At 41.8% G+C, this 17,127-nt stretch overlaps 1 long non-coding RNA gene across 1 annotated transcript; it reads left to right on the top strand.

Annotated features, from left to right (window-relative positions):
- Window positions 1-12,434: 12,434 nt before the first annotated feature.
- LOC120105063 lies at window positions 12,435-16,265 on the top strand. Its single transcript, XR_005507429.1, has 3 exons — window positions 12,435-14,644; window positions 15,351-15,392; window positions 16,083-16,265. It is a non-coding gene; the product is annotated as an uncharacterized LOC120105063 (long non-coding RNA).
- The last annotated feature ends 862 nt before the right edge of the window (window positions 16,266-17,127 follow it).

The following is a 17,127-nucleotide window of genomic DNA, read 5'->3' as shown; positions in this document are numbered from 1 at the left end:
TAAAAATAAGAAAATAACATGTTTTTGCTGTGGAACATTAGGACATAAAGCAAATGTGTGTGATTATAGAAAAGGAAAAACTAAAAGAAAAATTAAAAGGATTTGGGTTCCAAAAGGAACCAACATTACTAACCATGAAGGACCCAAGAAAACTTGGGTACCTAAAGTTGTATGATTTGCTTGTGTAGGAGTGTCTTGCAGCCAAGGTAGACAAAAATTGTTGGTACTTGGATAGTGGCTGCTCAAGACACATGACGGGTGACAAGGATCAATTCTTCACCCTTGAAGCTAAGAAGGGAGGTGCTGTGACATTTGGAGACAATAACCAAGGTCACATCATTGGTATAGGTAAAGTACAAATTACCCCTTCAACCTTTATTGATAATGTTCGATATGTTGATGGTCTTAAGCATAATCTACTTAGCATTAGTCAATTATGTGATAGAGGTTTTGATGTTTTGTTCAAACCAACCTTATGCATCATAACCAACTCAAATGACAATAGTTTAGTTTTTAAAGAAATAAGACGTGGGAATGTGTATGTAGTAGACCTTGAGGATCTTGCCAAACATAACCCATGTTTAGTTGTTAATGAAACTAAGGATAATGATGCTAGTTGGTTATGGCACCGTAAGTTAGGTCATGCAAGCATGGACACAATATCAAAACTAGTTAAAAGAGATTCCGTGATAGGTTTGCCAAAACTAAAGTTTGAAAAGAATAAAATATGTGAAGCATGTCCATTTGGCAAACAATCAAGGAACTCCTTTAAATCTATAAATTGTGTCTCTACCTCTAGACCTCTAGAACTACTACACATGGATCTATTCGGACCAACTAGAACCACAAGTCTAGGTGGAAATAAATATGGTCTAGTTATTGTAGATGATTATTCTAGATACACTTGGGTCATGTTCTTAGCTCATAAGGATCAAGTATTTTCAATTTTCAAAAAATTTTATAAAGAAGTAACAAATGCTAGAGATACTTCAGTCATAGATATTAGAAGTGACCATGGAACCGAATTTGAAAATCATTTATTTGATGAGTTTTGTAGTAAAAAGGGGATAACTCATAATTTTTCTACACCTAGGACACCACAACAAAATGGAGTTGTGGAAAGAAAAAATAGAACTCTAGAGGAAATGGCTAGAACCATGTTATGTGAAAGTAACCTCCCTAAGTACTTTTGGGGAGAAGCCATCAATACCTCATGTCATATATTAAATAGAGTTTTATTGAGACCCATTATAAAGAAAACACCTTATGAACTTTGGAAAAACAGAAAACCAAAAGTGAACTATTTTCATGTCTTTGGATGTAGGTGTTTTGTTCATAATAATGGAAAAGATAATCTAGAAAAATTTGACTCTAAATCTGATGAGGGTATATTTTTGGGGTACTCTACAACTAGTAAAGCCTATAGAGTTTTCAATAAAAGAACCCTAGTTATAGAAGAATCTATACATGTTGTTTTTGATGATTCTAGTGATACCTCTTCTAGTAAGAAAGTTAATCTTGATGATGATGCTGAAATTCTTGAAGAAAAGATTGATGAGATGACATTACAAGATAATGAACAAAAATTACTTGGAAATGCAGCATCAAGTCAAGAGGCTATTATGGATCATGAGTTGACTAAGGCTTGGAAGTATGCTCACGGGCATCCTAAGGAATTAATTTTAGATGATCCATCTCAACCTGTTAGGACTAGAGCTTCCCTTAGGAACTTAAATAATCATCCAGCTTTTGTCTCACATTTTGAGCCCAAACACATAGAAGAAGCTGAAAAAGATGTAAATTGGATAAATGCAATGCAAGAAGAATTAAACCAATTTACTAGAAACGAGGTATGGAATCTAGTTGAATGACCTTCTGAATATTCAATTATAGGTACCAAATGGATATATAAAAACAAACTTGATGAAAATGGAATTGTAATAAGGAATAAGGCTAGACTAGTAGCAAAGGGGTATAATCAAGAAGAAGGTATAGATTTTGATGAAACCTTTGCTCCTGTAGCTAGACTCGAGGCAATTAGATTATTATTAGCATTTGCATGCTCTAAGGATTTCAAGTTATTTCAAATGGATGTAAAAAGTGCATTTTTAAATGGGTATATTAATGAGGAGGTGTATGTAGAACAACCTCCTGGTTTTGAGAATCATCAATACCCTAATCATGTGTATAAACTGAACAAAGCACTTTATGGTTTGAAACAAGCACCTAGAGCATGGTATGAAAGGCTTAGCAAATTCTTACTAGAACATGAGTTCTCTAGGGGAATTGTAGATACAACATTGTTTCTAAAGAAGAAAAACAAAGATATGTTATTAGTGCAGATTTATGTTGATGATATTATTTTCGGTGCTACTAACAATCGCCTCTGCGAAGAATTTGCTGACTTGATGCAGAATGAGTTTGAGATGAGCATGATGGGAGAGCTGAACTATTTCCTCGGGCTTCAAATCAAACAATCTGAAGAAGGGATCTTCATCAATCAAGCCAAATACATCAAGGAGATGCTTAAGAAGTTTGATATGGAGGAAAACAAGTCAATCAGCACACCCATGAGCTCATCATGCAAATTAGACCAAGATGAATCAGGCAAATCTGTAGATCAAAAGTTATATAGAGGTATGATAGGATCTTTATTGTATCTCACTGCAAGTAGACCTGATATCATGTTTAGTGTATGCATGTGTGCTAGATATCAGTCTAATCCTAAGGAATCTCATCTAATTGCAGTCAAGAAAATCTTTAAATACCTAATAGGAACAAAAAATATAGGTCTATGGTATTCTAAAGAATCTAGCCTGAACTTAATAGGATACACAGATTCAGACTTTGCTGGATGTAAACTTGATAGAAAAAGCATCAGCGGGTCATGTCAATTCCTAGGAGAAAACTTAATCTCATGGTTTAGCAAGAAACAAAACTCGGTTGCATTATCTACTGTTGAAGCTGAATATGTTGCAGCCGGGAGTTGTTGTGCTCAAATCATGTGGATCAAACAACAATTGGAAGATTATGGCATTAAACAAGATAAAATTTCCATTAATTGTGATAATACAAGTGCCATTAATCTAACTAAAAATCCAATTCAGCATTCAAGAACTAAACATATTGAGATAAGACATCACTTCATAAGAGATCATGTACTGAATGGTGATGTGACACTTCAATTTGTTTGCACTGATGATCAATTAGCTGATATCTTCACTAAACCCTTGAGTGAAGAGAGATTTAGTGTGCTTAGGAGAGGATTAGGAGTGATTGATCCATCCTAGTGATATTCTCTTCTAGTTCATTGATTTTGATGATTAGATTGTGCTAAATATAGAGTTTCTCATCTATGATCATCAAATCAGATCATAACTTAGTGATTGTCCCTCATTTGGTACGATAATAGCATGATTTTTAGGTGCGTGCCAGAGTTCGAGACGACTCGAGTAAGTTTCAGAGTCGGCTCATACGGAGGAGTCGACTCGCATATAGACGGGAGTCGACTCGAGATCGATGGCCGCATAAGGAGAGTCGACTCGCCCATAGACGGGAGTCGACTCGAGGTCGATGACAGCATTAGGGGAGTCGACTCGCGCATATTTTGGAGTCGACTCGAGGACGAGTCGACTCGAGACTTACAGGAGTCGACTCGCGGTCGGGATCCGGGTTTTTAACCCTAATCCAAGCGTTTAATCAAAACTTCTATTCACCGTCGCCACTGTTCACAAACCCTAGAGCCGTCTCCTACGTCGTCTCCGACCATCCTTAGGGCTTTTACGTCGACCCTCTTCCGTCCCTTAGGTTACATTCCCCTTCCCTAGGTCAAGAATGCCTCGCAAGTCGGTTGTCTCGAGCCGGAAGAGGCCCCAACCCGCGACCGGCGCCGAGCGACGGTCCAAAGCTCGAAACGATCCCGCGAGGCCACAACCTCCGGTTCGTTCCCCGCCGAGGCCGGTTCCCTCGCGACCGTGCGCCGGGAAGGCGGTCTCCACCGGGAGATACGTCAACTTTGACTATCTCTCCCGGGAGGGCTTCACTATAGGAGAGAGGTTAAGGGCCCAAGGTTTAGAGTTCTTGTGTTCATTAGATCTCCCCACATACCCAGGTCTAGTTAGGGAGTTCTATGGAACCGTGCATAGGGGCAATGGGGGTATAGAGGGAACCGTAGCGGGTGTCCCATTATTTATTTCGGAGGATTTCATAGCTCAAATCCTCCATCTTCCCCAAGTAGGGGTATCTCCTACACACCCCGAGGATAGGACTGAGGCCCTTACGGCCATTTTAGGGAGTCCACCCCAGTCCCCACTAGACGAGGTGCCCGCTGGCTCTCTTTCTGTTGAGATGCGGCTCCTCCTGAGCATTATTTCTAGGACACTATTCCCTAAAACCGGCCGTTTTGACTTTGTGTCTGAGAGGGACCTAGCCCTCATGTATTACATTATCCAAGACACACCTATTAACTTCCCCAAGATGATCTATAGATACCTATGTGAGCCACTAGACAGACCTAGGCTCACCCTCCCTTATGGGATGCTATACACTCTTATCTTTAGGGAGTCCGAGATCCCTATTCCTGAGGGAGAACCCTCTCGCGCATTGCGATGGACATATCGCATGGGTGAGGGAACCCTACACAGGATGGGGTTTCATAAGGTAGAGGGAACATGGGTCAGGAAACCATCTTCCTCCACACCTACTACCAGACATTCCCCCAGTCCTGACCCTGATTCAGACTTCCCCACCTTTCCCTCCACCTCAGCTCCACCCACCTCAGCCGGACCCTCCTCCTCAGCTCCACCCACTCAGTCGATGGAAGTTCGGATTTCTCCTGAGCAGCTTCGAAAGTTGCGGCAGGAGATTGTTAGAGATCTTCGGGACGATCTTCTGAGGGAGCTCAGAGGTCCAACCACTGCCCCCTCTTCTGCGTTGGTTCCCTCCTTATCAGCCGTGACCGAGATGACGGCTCATCTGAGGGAGGAGATCTTCAACGTCAGAAGCCTGATACAAGCCCAGTTCTCCAACATGAGCGATGTCACAAGCAACACACGAAAGATGCGAGATGACATCCGACACGATATGGGCACTACTAGTCAGGGGGCCGAGCGCTTGGCGAATGTGCTGATCGCCAAGCTGGATACACTTCAGGAGACTCTGCTCGAGCTATCCACGACGCACAGTAGGGCCACCTCGGCCATCATCACCCAGCTGGGGAACGTCACGGATGGAGTCGGTCTCCTCATGGAGCAGTCCAGACTGAGAGGAGGAGCCACATCCTCGAGGAAGCCCTAGCTGATTATGTTTACTTTGACATGTATTTACTGCTTTACTTATTGTATTCACAAATGTACTTACATATACATCAATACAATGAGTAGACAAATTTCTTCAAAATTGTGCACATTGATCTCTGCTTGCTTGTGTGTTCTGCCTTCTTCCTTTTTGATACGATGACAAAAAGGGGGAGAATATATTTAATAGATATGTAAAAGGAATCAATGAAAATCAATAAAAAGAAAAACTTTTAAAACACACAATAATTTGTTCTTAGTGGATTCAATACCTCGAGGCTCATTATCTCTCTGTTGGGGCTCCTAATGGAGTAATCTCCAGAATCTATTCAAGGGATATTCGGAGATTAGTTGAATCATACTCAAGAACAAATTGGCAGATTTTCCCTCTAAAAACCAAAAATTTAAGTTCAAAAGCTTCAATGCACTAAAAGAAAATTCAGAGAATCAAAACAAAGTTGAATGCATATGTTGAGGGGGAGAATCTGAATTTTTAAGAAAGCAAAATCATTAAATATATATAAGCCAAATAATTGATTGCATGACATGAAGGCTTATATAATTCCAAATGAAAGGGGGAGCTCTAACTTCAAAATTTATTGTTTCACACCTTTCAAGTTTGGATAAATTAAATAACCAGACACTTAAATTCATTTCAAAAATTTTATTATAAATTTCCTTGTTTGTTGTGCAATTCACTTTACATATACTCAATGTTTTGTCATCATCAAAAAGGGGGAGATTGTGGAGTGATTGATCATAATCCTATTAAATTTTGATGAGCTCAAAGCATTTGAGTATATCTTATGTTTACTAATGAATTCAATCTAGTGTTTCAGTAAAAATCTTATAAATTTATGGTTAAGTGCATCTAGATTTGGTTCAAGATATTTTGGATAAGTTAAGAAGTCAAGTTGAACCAAAGTCTGAGACTCGAGTCGACTCCGGGATATTACGAGTCGACTCCAGGCGTATCAGAAGCATTGGCACAGGCTCGAGTCGACTCCGGAACGTTATGAATCGACTCCGACTGAGAACTGACAGACGAACAGAAAGACTCAACTCAAAACCTGTCAGTGAGTCGACTCCTGAAGAGCGCGAGTCGACTCCGATGCTTACCGAGTCGACTCCGGAGTAGTATGAGTCGACTCCAGGGAGTTACAGACAAAAAGGTCAGAGAGCAATTTTCGACCCTGAGAGCCGAGTCGACTCCTGAGGAACGCGAGTTGACTCCGATGGTTGGCAGGTCGACTCCAAAGAAAGCAAGAGTCGACTCTCAGTGTTATACAAGGCAAAAGTCAGAGAGCAGTTTTCGGACACTGAGAGCCGAGTCGACTCCCGCAAAGCCCGAGTCGACTCCGAGACAGCGCGACCCCAAAAAGACAGTAGACAGAATTGTTGTCTCTGAGACGCGAGTCGACTCCAAGACAGTTCGAGTCGACTCCAAGGCAGCGCCACTCCAAAAAGACAGAAAGCTGTTTTTCGGATACTGAGAGCCGAGTCGACTCCGGAACAGTTCGAGTCGACTCCAAGACTGCACGAGCCAAAAGACAGAAAATCGGGAGTTCGGGCTCTGAGCGCCGAGTCGACTCCCAGAATTTCCGAGTCGACTCGAGTGAGCCAAGTTGAAGAATAGCTCTATGGATTCCATGGGATGAGCCGACTCCTAAAATGCCAGGTCAGCTCCAGGTTTTGGCGAGTCGACTCCGGGTTAAGTCGAGTCGACTCCCAGTCGAGAAGCTCACTTTAATTCAAATCCGGAACAGTTGCCGAGCCGACTCCAGAAAAGCATGAGTCGACTCCTGCTACAGCCGAGTCGACTCTAGATCGCGCGAGTCGACTCCGATCCCAACGGACACATTGTCAGGATGTGCAGAATGTGCAGAACGGCTAGTAAAGTGAGTCTAACGGCTAGTTTCCGTAGGGAATGGCTTAAATAGCCACAGAGGACTGTAGCAAAGCAGAGAAGTGACATTCCACTCAAAGAAAACAAGAATCCTCCATCTGCAAACTGATTTCAACGGAAAAGAAGGAAGAGGGCTATTAACTCCATTCAACCAACTCTTTCCAGCATTAAAGAAGTCTCCATCTGCCTTCAAGTCTTCAAGATATTCAAGAGGAGACCCAGAGTTCAAGAAGCCCTCCTCTACATCGTCATAAAATAGTTTGAGGGCTCTTAACTTCTCTATTGTTTATATTGCTGAATATCTGCTTTCCTAGAAGCTGTACTTTTTCTCTTTGTTCTTTCTTTCCATTTGGTTCTTACTTGATTCAATCAGGGGATTGAATCAAGGGTGTATAGGTTTGTTGGTGAGCCTAGGTTGAAACCAACGTGTAAGGGTTCGATTGTGATCCTGGAAAAACAATCGGGGTGGTTCTAGTCGGTGAGCCTGGAAAAACCGACCGAGTTCGTTGTGACCTCGTAAAACAACAAGTTTGGTTGTGAGCTTGTAAAACAACCGGCTGTAATCCGAGGGGTTATAGTGAATTCCCAAGTGAGGCTTGGGGAGTGGACGTAGGAGCAAGGGTTAGCTCCGAACCACTATAAAATCATTGTGTTTGTGATTGCATTTGTCTCTCTTACTTTCATTTCATTCACTGCACATAGCATCTAATTAATCAACTTGCAAAAAGGATTAATTAGTATCTCACAAACCATTTAATTGTAATAATTATTTTTAAAACCCAATTATTAAAATCTGGGAGAGCTAGAACTGGTGGTCGTGTCATGGCCTCCTTCAATTGGTTGAATGCCCGTAGTGATTCTTCAGTCCAATTGAATGAGTTTTTCTTCAGCATTTCAGTCAAGGGGTGGACAATCCTCGCATAGTCTTGTATAAAGCGGCGGTAGTACCCCGTGAGGCCAAGAAAACCTCAAAATCCTTTGAGGTTCTTGGGTTGAGGCCAGTCCAGCATACATTGAATCTTCTCAGGATTAGCTACAACTCCATCCTTGGATATGATATGTCCTAAATATTCGATAGAAGTACTTCCAAAAATACATTTACTTTTCTTTGCAAACAACTTGTTAGTACGGAGCAGCTCTAGTACAGTCTTTAAATGAAACAAATGATCCTTAATATTCAGACTGTACACGAGGATATCATCAAAAAATACTAAAACAAACCTTCTCAAGAAGGGGCGAAATACCTCATTCATAAGCCCTTGAAAGGTTGATGGAGCATTGGTGAGGCCGAAAGGCATCACCAGGAACTCGTAGTGCCCTTCATGTGTTCGGAAGGCGGTTTTGGAAACGTCCTCTGGCTTCACTCTGATTTGATGGTAGCCCGACCTTAAGTCGAGCTTGGAGAAGACTTGAGCACCATGTAACTCATCTAGCAGCTCCTCAATGATGGGAATGGAAAATTTATCCTTGATGGTAGCCTGGTTCAACACTCGATAGTCGACACAAAGTCTCCATGAACTATCGCTCTTTCGCACCAGCAACACAGGTGAGGCAAAAGGGCCTTGACTTGGTCGTACAACCAGGGCCGGCCCGAGCCTTAGGCGACTGAGGCGGTCGCCTAAGGCCCCGGGCCAATGGAAGGCCCCGGGAGGCTGATCAAAAGGAATCAAAGGCCCCATATAAACGGGATCAGGAGCTGGCTACGAATCTTTCCCCCTCCATCGATGGAGAGTTTCCTGGCCTGCAGAGGGGCAATTTGGAAGTTGGGGACAGTAGTTTTGTTTTGGGTGGGAGGGGGGGGGAGAGAGAGAGAGAGATTTGGTTGGCTTGATAGATGCCTGAAGCCACTCTTACCTTTCATCCCTTCTCTTTTTTGGTTTTGGTCTTGGTTTTCCTTCCCTCACATTACTCCTGATCCAGCTGGGCCATCCGGAAGAAAGATAGGGGGATTGGAGATGGACGTCTTGGAGGGTGGAGATTCTTTTAGTTTTCTCCTCTCGGTTTCTTCTCCCCTCTTGGGTGGTAGAGAGAGAAAAGGAGGGAGGGGGTTGAATGGCTGCTGTGCCGTGATGTTGCAGTTGCTGCTTGGGTACTCACTTGAAGGGGAGATGGTGGGATGGGACTTTTATTAATTTGATGGAGTGAATTTCCCATAATAACCCTACTTTCTCTTATTGAGAGGTTTCTTTATGGACAAATTCTTTTCTTTACTTTGACCATGAAGTGCCATGAGATGACCTTTTCCTATTCGGCTCTTGCTTGACATGGTAAACAGTATTGCCAAGCATTATCTCAGTTATTTAATCAGTTTCATGGCCCTTCATTTAGAATAATTATTTTTATGTGCTTCCATTCAAGAATTATATTAAATTGAAAAACTTCTTAGATTCATGATTGAAATAGTATACTTGATAGCTATCTATTTTCATATATTTTTTTAAGTATTTTATATTTATTAAAAAAATTATTATTAAAAAAATTATTATTAAAAAAAAGGCCTCATTCATTGGATTCGCCTTAGGCCCCAGAATGTATTGAGCCGCCCCTGCGTACAACCCCCTGTTGTAGTAATTCTCCCACCAACCTCTCTATTTCAGATTTCTAGTAGTGTGGGTATCTGTATGGGCGAGAGTTCATGGGTTTAGTGCCTGGCACCAACGGTATCTGATGGTCCCATGTACGTGAAGGAGGAAGACCACAGGGCTCTTGGAACACATCAGCATAGCTGGACAAGAGCTCTTCTATTGGCAATGGGATCTTCCTATCTTCAGAGGTTGTCTGCAACGTTTGTACTTGAAGTAGAAAACAAGAGTTATGGGTAGAGATGTTTTTGCCCACATCCTTCTCTGTTATAAACTCCAATTTCTTCTCTGCTTTCCCATTAAGCTTGTATTACTCGACCCCAACTGGAACTCCATTGTGAGATTGGCAAAGTCCCATGTGATTGGCCCAAGTTTTTGCAACCAATCAGCTCCCAAGACAGCTTCGTAGCCTCCCAATTCCAAGATGAAGAAGTCCACGATTAGAGGGACTCCTTGGATGCGCATCTTGACGCCGGTGCTTTTGCCTTGACCATGCACTCGATCTCCATTGGCAACCGAGACCTCAAGCTTGGTATCCAGATCGTGGGTCCAACCTTCCTTGCTATCCTGGGGGTGAGGAAATTGTGGGTGCTGCCCGTGTCTATGAGCACCACGACTGGGACTCGGCCAAGCATCCCCTTCACGTGCATGGTTTGAGGGGATCGACTTCCTGTGATTGCATGGAGGGAAATCGCCAACTCTGGCTCAGAGCATTCTTCCTTCTCGACGACATCTTCGAGGGCCTCGGCTTCGACCTCTGGCTCCCCCATCTTGGCCCAGCTACCCTCCATTAGGTATAGCTTCCCTTGACGACACTTGTGGCCAAGAAAAAAATTTTCATCACAGTTGTAACAGAGACCCTTGTCTCTTCTTTCTTTCATTTCGACAGGTGTTAGCTTCTTAATAATAAGAGTAGGAGGTTTAGGAGGAGAATTTATACTAGACCTTCTCTGATCAAGATGATTTTGCCTTCGTCGAGTGCTGACCTTCTCCTCCTGCATCCAAGCGAGGCCAATAGCGTCAGAAAGTGTCTGAGGTCGTAGCATTTGCACACTTAGTCGTATATCCTCCCGAAGTCTACCCACGAAACAGCTGATCATGAAGGACTCATTGAGTCCTTCGGTGCGGTTGGCAAGCTCTTCGAATAGTGTTTGATAGTGCTCCACAGAAGTAGATTGCCGGAGCTTCGTCAATAAGCCGGTGGGATCTTCATACTGGTTGGGGCTGAAGCGTGTGAGAAGACCCTTGGAGAAGTCCTCCCAATTGGATATAGCTCCTGCCTTCTCAACTCATCGAAACCACTGCAAAGCTTTCCCTTCAAGATGGAAGGAGGCCAGCAGTAACTTATGAGTGTTGGGGATCTGTTGGTGAAGGAAGAATTGATCTGCTCGATACAACCAACCAGCAGGGTCAGCTCCATCAAATCTGGGAAATTCCAACCTAGCTATTCGAGTTTGAATACACTGGTTGGTATCTCCAGATCTAGCTGATTGGATGGGCGACTGTGCATTTGAAGTCTCCCCCCGCTCAAATTGTGGCCCAGCTGAGATGCTCTCCAATATTGCATCAACACGAGACATCCTCCCGATTATTTCCTGGAGAATTTTTCCTTGATCAAGGAGCAGCTTGCCATGAGCCTCTGTTGTTGCCTTAAGAAGATGCATCATTTCATCGAGCTTGGCATTACGTGTGGATTCAGCCATGATGAGGAAAGCCTGGCTCTGATACCAGTTGGAACGTACCCGAGGGTTATTTTATAGGTGAGGCAACAAAGTATGAGGGTGGTTTATGAGTGGAAATTGGGGTTGTGTAAAGGATGTTTGTGAAATTTGCTGGAACTAATTCGAGGCAGCTCCTTACCTCCTAACTTGGATACGAGATTTGGGTTTTCAATGTTCCCCTTCTATTCTTTCAAAACTGAAATATAAATGATTCCTCTCCTATATTGGAGGAGGAAGTTACAACCACTCCTAATACTCCTAAAACTGAAGCTTGGACTCCATCTTCCCATGCAGGGGAAGTTGCAACAACCCACAAAAATAGAATCTATCTTCCCACGCAGGAGAAGTTACAACAATCCAACAAAATACAAGCAAACTACCTAATATGTGTGCAACTCTTTTCCTGAAAGTATCGCCACTTTTGTAGGAACAGAAATAGACTAACTACAAACTATTGAACATGTCAAACACTAAATATGTCACATGCCTGCATGAGGAGGCACATTACATTCACCAAATATGTCACGTGCATACATGAGGAGGTACGTTACAGAGAAAAGCAGAGAGACGAGGGCGAGAGAGAGAGAGAGAGGTAGAAGGGATGACTTTTATCTAGACCGGAGCGTGGGAGGGTAGGGTCGGAGCGTCCGAGGGCCGGACGGAGCATCAGAGGGTCACGGCGGAATGTGGATTAGGGCGCGAAGGAGAAGGAGAGGACAGTCAGGAGGCACAAATAGGGCTTTCCCATCCAGTTAAACCGACTTAAAAAAAATGTGAATGTTTCTCACTTCCATTTTTGTTTAAAAATAATTTTTAATATATATATATATATATATAAACATTATTTTCTACTTTAATTTCTATATTTTTATTTTAAAAAAAACACAATTCTGATCCGAATGCATGGGTTTACAAGCTGGATATTGGTCCAAGAGAGACCCATCAAATTTTTTAGGTCTAGATTTGGGTCTCTTAAAATGTACATAATGTTATATGCGTCAAGATATGGGTTAAATTTTAATGGATCCTACACCAACCCATACCGTAGGTGTCTATGGGTTAAATGGGGATCAAAAAATAAAAAAAAATTACTTGAATGCATAATTTATTACAAAAATGGTGCCACTTCATCCTATCTTACAAGATCTAAATGTTCAATTAGATTAGCGGTGTGCATTTTGCATGATAATAATGGAGCAACGTACTAATATCTCATACAATATAGGCCATTAGTAAGCACCAAGTGGATAATATTAGATGAAGTAAACATAAATAAAAATCATATGATCCTTGCTGAGTTGGACAGGATCCTGCCATGAGAAAATTTACCTGCATTAGTATAGACCAAAGAGGTAAAATTCGGCCATGATGCTAATGAGTGGACCAACAAATCAATTACAATACAAGATGTATGAAGTCAAATAACCGGCAAGAGTAGGCTAAGATAATTGAATCAGTCTCCAAGTTATTCCTAAAATGCAGAAGATCGTATTGTAGGCTGGAGTAAAGAAAGATGGCAATGTAAAAGTTTGAATCAACCGAGGCTACAAAAATATGATTGTCGGTTTGATGGATGGTGCAGAGGGACTATGATGATGACCGTACACAGTGAAAGATAACTGGCATCAGTTAGTTATCTAAACTACTAAAAGTGTTGGCTAGAGTTGGTGGCAACCACCAGAGTTGTAAAAGATCCTTAGACAATCCAGATCAATGTATTTTATCTCATCTTAGTTCTCAATTTACTAGTAGTTTTTACCTTAAGAGTAGTTGTAACTTAAAATCTCTACTATAGTAACTCAATAATATATCTCTATTCCTATCTAGATCCATCTTCTTTAATTGATGGTATGATGGTTGTAAAAGTTCTTAAAGTTTAAGGTACTTAAACCCACACTGCTCTCTATCCTCTCTTCAATCACCATCTTTTCAATTGATCCGATATCGGTAACATATTGGTGCATACATCATATGCCTGCCACCTAACTTGTGTCAACAAATTCTTTGGCATGCTTGTTCTAGGAGAGGCTCCATAGCAAACAACTACATATAATAATTTTGATTCTTGACCTTTGAACCTAATAGAACAAATTTTGGTTATCTAATAAAATATCTTTAATATGAAACTTATATACTTGTCCACTTACAGCCAATCTTATTTTATTTTTATTTATCTCTTGTTATGAGTTCCAACACAAACACCAAAATGAAATACATAACTCTACATTAACTTTTATACGTGATAAAAGGCCTCTTAAACCAAACTTCAAACTCTTCCATGAATTCTATTAGGATTCTGCTTTGATTCTATAATGTTTCTCAACCAATAAATAGCATTTGAACACCTTTGCATCATATAGTAAAATGACTAGAAGTTCTTGAATTTCATTATATATGAAATAATTTAATTCACAGTCGAGTACTCTTATTGTTGGATTTACGAGAGGGAGCCAATCTTTATGCATGTAATACCCTGGCCAAAAGTGAACCAGGCATGGTCCACTTGAAAGGCCTGGTGTTTTATTTGGGGTGCAACCTGGAGTTTGGCCCATGGACTAGTTTGAAATGGGCCTTGTATAGCCCAAATCGGGGTGAAGACCCGTATTTTAGTATGGGGAGGAGGCAGTCTGCTCCTCTCCGATTTCTGATGGAGGCTAGGAAAGCCAGCTTCCACCAGCTATATAAGAACCCCACCACCCCTAGAGAGGCATCTCGAGCTTCTCTCTCTTTCTCTCTTGGTTTTTGGTTTAATCTCAAGAGTTTGGCTACCATCTCCTACTAGCTATTCCGTGAGACCCTGGAACTGGGCCCGGTCTACTTCACCGGCCGGTCCCAAGACTTGGCCTCACGTGAGGCAGCGGGATGGATTCTTTCCATCCCGAAGAAGAAGGAAGCCTTGTTTTTAGGGCTTCTTCTCCTTCCCTTTGAGACCACCGGAAGAGGAGCCGCCAGACCTCCTTCCTTGGGTGTTCTTCTTACTCGTGCAGCCATCCGAGAGAGAGAGAGAGAGAGAGAGAGAGAGAGAGAGAGGGAGGGAGCCGTTGAAGCCGGTCTTCTTTGATCCGGGTGGTTCCATTGCCGCCGGAGAGGAAGAGAGCCGCCGGAGAGGAAGAAAGCCGCCGGATCTTCACCAGGGCTAAGGTAAGGGTTCTCAACCTTCACCTCCTTGTTGTGCCATTTGATAAAAAAAAAGAAAGAAAAAGAACGAAAGAAAGAAGAGAGGGAAGAGGGGACTTACCCGTGTGCGGCCGCAAGCGTCGCCGACGCCGCTGGTCCCGACCGTGGGCATTGCCGGCTAGCCGCAGGCGCAGCCGGTGCCACCGGCCTCAGGCTGCCCCCTCCGAGCCTCGACATGGGGTCGCACCTCCCCCTCCATGGTCATGGGAGAAGAGGGGAAGGGGAGAAGATGAAAAAAAAAAAGAAGGAAGGAGAGGAAGCTTCGGGAGAAGAAAGAAGAAGAAAGAAAGGGGGGGAAGGAGAAGAAGTCGGGAGAAAGAAGAAGGAAGAAGAAAGAAAAGGGGGAAAGAGAAGAAGTCGGGAGAAGGTTCTGGAGAAGGAGAGAAGAAAAAGAAAAGAGAAGGAAAGAAAGAAAAGAAAAGAAGAAGAAAAGAAAAGAAAAAGAAAAGAAAAGAAAGAAAAAAGAAAGAACGAAAGAAAGAAAGAAAAAACAAATAAATAAATAAATAAATAAAGGGAGAGGGTGGTTTACGGGTATGAACCCGAATCCGAATCCGAACCTAGGGTGTTAGACACCTCTGCAGGGTCGGCCCTGTGAGAATGTTAAAAATTTAAGTTTTATATATATTGTGATGAATTTAAAAAGAAAAATATGATTTTTGGATATTAGGTTCTGCGAGGGATTTGTGAGATTAATTGGATCGCATTGGATGTAAGTAATGAACTGCCTTTCCTAGACTCTTCATTTATATAATATTATTTTTGCATTAAATAAATTGTTAATGAATTTATATGTGATTTATGAATTTTACGAGATGATGATTTGAATGAAAAATTAATATGTGAACTGGAATAATATTTTTCGGACTATTGTTATATTTACTGTTCTTGCATCGTATATGCATATTTAGATCGGATTATGATATATCTATTATGTTACCAAAAGAATTTTGATGTGCATCAGATTTAGAACTCTCAGCCTGACTATGTTTTGGACCCTGCCAATTGGAGGTTATGCATTGGCAATTCTAGCCCCACCACAGGGTATAAGTGTGGTATTTTGGCCCACTCCGTAGGGTATAAGTGCGGTATTTTGGGCCACTCCACAGGGTATAAGTGCGGTTCTGATTCTGGCCTAGCCACAGGGTATAAGTGTGGTCATAGTTAAAGGCTGTTGAGTTGAATGTGATTTGTTTCGAATTGGATTTATGATTATGTATATGGATATTTGAAAGATACGGATTTCAATGGATTTATGTTTGAAAAGAAATTGATTATGTCTTTATGCTGATTCATCATTATTTCAATTGATATTTTATGTTATTATATGAATCGTCTAGATAAGATGTTTATTACTTACTGGGCTATCTAGCTCATTATACAATTTTTTATTGTTTTACAGATTCCGAGAACTAACTTATCGGAGATTTAAAATGGGAGAGCGACTTGAAGAACTGAAGCACAAGTTATCTTAGATTAGGCTTTATTTAAATTAATGTTTTATTTTTATTGTTCCGCTGCATATTGAGAACTGTGAGACTTTATAATTTGAGTCAGTCAATGGAGTAAGATTGCATTTATTTCAGCTGAATTATTTTAGTTATATTTTCGAGATTTGGTTAAGATGCCTTGCATGCTCGTGGGGAGAGTTTCCTATAGGTGTGCGGCGGTTTGGCGCGGACCCCCGGCTCGCGATCCCGGGCCGGGGGCATGACATATTCAAAGTTCATTGTGGCTGCCACTGAATCTCTTTAGAGATGAGGTAAGCTCCACGTCTATTCTTTCAAAATTCCTCTCTCCATCTTTTCTATCAAAGAGGAGATTTGATTGACCTGATTTTGGTGAGAAATTATCGGATTCTCTCATGGATTAGATCTTCCATGGCTCTTCCCCTGTTCGATTCTTTGCTTTTCCTTCTCTTTGAACAACGTCGTGGCCGCCAATGTTACTGTCATCGGCCTTCAACTTACTGGCTGTGAATGGTCGTTGCCATTACCATATTCCTCGGTCTCCATTCTCTGTCTATCTCTTCCTAAAAGTCGGCTCGACCCTCTATTTTTATTTCTTTTCTCTTCCTCTGCCAGCCACTTGTCATCATGCCCACCGTCATCAATGTCGCCTGTCATTGACGTTCTGGTCATGAACCACCCCCAGTCACCATCAGCGGGCCAGCGCACCCCTTCCTACTCTATTTTGCAAGAAGAAAAAAGAAGAAACAAAGAAGAAGAAAGAAAAGAAAGAAAAAGGGATCTGTTATGAATCCACCATATTTAGGTGGATGACCACTTAACTTTCACCTCTTGAGTTTCTCCACCTCTTGGATTTTCCACTTTTTGTAACTTCTAGATGTGCCCCTTATCCCTTGGGGATGTCTACATTCATCCACCTTTTCACCTTCTCTTAGCTTTTGGGTGTTTTATCATTATGACTATCATACCTCCTCATTA

This window comes from Phoenix dactylifera, unplaced genomic scaffold (genome assembly GCF_009389715.1).
Source record: "Phoenix dactylifera cultivar Barhee BC4 unplaced genomic scaffold, palm_55x_up_171113_PBpolish2nd_filt_p 000186F, whole genome shotgun sequence".
NCBI lineage: Eukaryota > Viridiplantae > Streptophyta > Magnoliopsida > Arecales > Arecaceae > Phoenix > Phoenix dactylifera.
Note: the sequence above shows the minus strand (reverse complement) of the source record. Positions and strands in the feature narration are given on the sequence as shown.